The 3,162-nt window shown below is 48.7% G+C and overlaps 1 pseudogene; it reads left to right on the forward strand.

Annotated features, from left to right (window-relative positions):
* On the forward strand, positions 1-3,162 carry LOC113915927 (annotated as a pseudogene).

Consider the following 3,162-nt stretch of genomic DNA (forward strand, 5'->3'; position numbering starts at 1 on the left):
ATGGGCCCTGGAAAGGCTTGGAGAGGATATCAGCAGGAAGAAAAGGAGGAAGAGGAAGAGGGTCTTTTCAGAAAACTGGGCAACTGTCGAGGATACCCTAATGAAAACTTATACAGTGAGGAGGTGCCCCTCCAGCAGTACAAGGGTGCAAGTTACCCAAACCAAGGAAGAAACCTCAATATCCTTGTTCCTCCATATGGCTTTGGGTTTTGTTTTTGTTTTTGTTTTTAAAGACTTTATTTATTTGACACAGAGAGAGACACAGCGAGAGAGGGAACACAAGCAGGGGGAGTGGGAGAGGGAGAAGCAGGCTTCCCGCTGAGCAGGGAGCCCGATGCGGGGCTCGATCCCAGGACCCCGGGATCATGACCTGAGCAGAAGGCAGAAGCTTAACGACTGAGCCACCCAGGCGACCCTGTTTTGTTTTGTTTTGTTTTGTTTTGTTTTTGTTTTTCTCTAGCCCTCTGGTGAAGAGCTCTCAGGTCCAGGAATGGCTGCCACAGTGACAGTGGTGGGGATAATCCCACTCCTTGACCAGTGGACAGGCATTGGCCTATGCCTCTACTGCGGACGACAGGACAGCGGGAGCACCAACTGGCAAAACCCCAGGCAGGAGAAACTTGTAAAGCTGAGTCTCCTTCCTTTCTTCCTTTCAGAGGGCAACGAGAAACATTAAGAGGACAAAAAGGGGATGTATGTGTGTGGGGGTGGGGGGGTGGGGCGGTAAGTGCAGGAGGTGGCTAGCAATTGCTTGACTCAGGAGTTACTGTTTGCTTTTGAGGCCCAGGGATTTGGACTGAGGCAATTCCAAAGCCCTCCACTTTTCATGGAGGGTGAATAACAGTTCATTTTGTGTATGCGCAGGTGCTCTGATGAGTCAGGAAAAGAAAATGTGGTGTTGTACTAGAGTGGCCTGAGACCTGTTGCCAATATTTCTTAAATCTTGGTGGCCAAAACCTGGATAAGTTGCTATTCTAAAGCAGCTTGCAGTTTTCTCATTTATGTTTTGAACAAAGACTGCTCTCTTGGTTTGGAAAATCCCTTTCCAATCAATACTTGAGGGTTCTTCTTGGTTTGGTGAAGGCAATGACCAGTTCTTATAGTGGAATGGACAGTTGGGACACAGCCAAATTGCTCTGCATAATAATGCCAGCGGTAGACTTTTTTAAAGTTAATTGGGGGGGGCGCCTGGGGGGCTTAAGCAGTGAAATGTCTGCTTCTGGCTCAGGTCATGATCCTAGGTCCTGGGATCAAGCCCCACATCAGGGCTCCCTGCTCAGTGGGGAGCCTGCTTCTCCCTCTGCCTGCCACTCCCCCTGCTTGTACTCGCTCTCTCTCTCTATCTCTGTCAAATAAATAAGTAAAGTCTTAAAAAAATAATAAAGTTAATTGGAAGTCTAGCCTCAAACAGGTTGGGGTAGAGGTGGAGGAGAAATTCTCTGCTATTGGTGCCTTGTCAAAGATGTTGAGAACAGTGGAGAGATGACTTTGCAGGGAGGAAAGTCCTTCTGGGAGGCAATGAGCAATAGACTACAGATGCAGTCCTTTTTTCTTTTTCTTTTTTTTTTTAAAGATTTTATTTATTTATTTGACAGAGAGAGAGAGACACAGCAAGAGAGGGAACACAAGCAGGGGGAGTGGGAGAGGGAGAAGCAGGCTTCCCGCTGAGCAGGGAGCCTGGTGCCCTGCTGAGCCGCCCAGGTGCCCCAGATGCAGTCCTTTTAATAGCCACTTCTAAAGCAACTGCTCTTTGCTACTACTAGGGGAGGGGTCCACACAGTGGCATTGTTCTACATTCCCACCATAACTTAAAGGGAAACTTTTACAGTGTCCGGAGCTCCTGATGTCCTGCAAATGAAGGAGAAAGGTGTCTTCAAATTCCTTGCTGCAGGAATCCACTTAGGTGGCATCAACCTTGACTTCCAAATGGAACAGTCGATCTACAAAAGAAAAAGTAATGGCATCTACGTCATCAATCTGAAGAGAACCTGGGAGAAGCTTCTGCGGGCAGCTTCTGCTTTGTTGCCAAGGAAAACCCCCGCTTAAAAAAAAAAAAAGTCCTATCATCCAGGAATACTGGCCAGGGTGCTGTGCCAAAGTTTGCTGGGGCTACTGGAGCCACTCCTATGGCTGGCTGTTTCACTCCCAGAACCTTCAAGAACCAGATCCAGGCAGCCTTCTGGGAGCCAAGACTTCTGGTAGTTACTGATCTCAGGGCTGATCACCAACCTCTCACAGAGGTGTCTTATGTTAACCTGCCTACCATTGCTCATGTAGCATAGACTCTTTTCTGCGCTATGTGGACATCACCATCCCTTGCAACAAGGGAGCTCACTCAGCAGGTCTGATGTGGTGGATGCTAGCCCGGGAAGTTCAGTGCATCTGCGGCACCAATTCCCATGAACACCAGTGGGAGGTCATGCCTGATCTTTACAGGGATCCTGAAGAGTTTGCAAAGGAAGAGCCAGGCTGCTGTTGAAAAGGCTGTGACCTGGGAGGAATGCCAGGGTGAATGCGATGTGGTTTTGGAATATAGGTGAGGGGAGGTGGTTCCGGAGCCAATGTCCAAGAAAGAATTCTTGAGACGTCTTTGGTGCAAAACGGTGGTTTTATTAAAGAACAGGGACAGAACCTGTGGGCAGAAAGAGCTGCTGCCCTGGAGGCTTGAGGAGTGGTGATTATATACTCGGGAGCTGGGGGACGTCAGATAAAGGGAGATTTCAAAAGAACTTTCATATGTTAAAGAGGACTGACCTACAAGATACTGGAGGCCTTGCCATTGTCTAATTAAGGTTGTTTTCCCCTCTAGCAAAGTATTAACATTAAGATAGTTGGGAGATTCCTGGAAGAATGTCATTTATGTCCCACCCAGGAGTGGGGGGTGGGGTGGGGTGGTGGTGGTGGTGGTGGTGGTTGCAGGTCTTTATGCTTTGTGTTCAGCTTGCCTTCTGCTCCCTTATCAAATGGACTGCTCCAGCTCCTGAGTTCAGTGCTACTCAATCTGAAGTCGAAGAGTGGTCTGAAGGCATGCAGGTGCCCTTGGTGTCTATTCAGCAGTTCCCTCCTGAAGACTGGAGCGCTCAGCCTGCCACTGAACGCTGGTCTGCAGGTTCTACTGCTCAGGCCACTGAATGGGTAGGAACAACCACTGAGTGGTCTTAA

The sequence above is a fragment of the Zalophus californianus genome, chromosome 1 (genome assembly GCF_009762305.2).
Source record: "Zalophus californianus isolate mZalCal1 chromosome 1, mZalCal1.pri.v2, whole genome shotgun sequence".
Taxonomy (NCBI): domain Eukaryota; kingdom Metazoa; phylum Chordata; class Mammalia; order Carnivora; family Otariidae; genus Zalophus; species Zalophus californianus.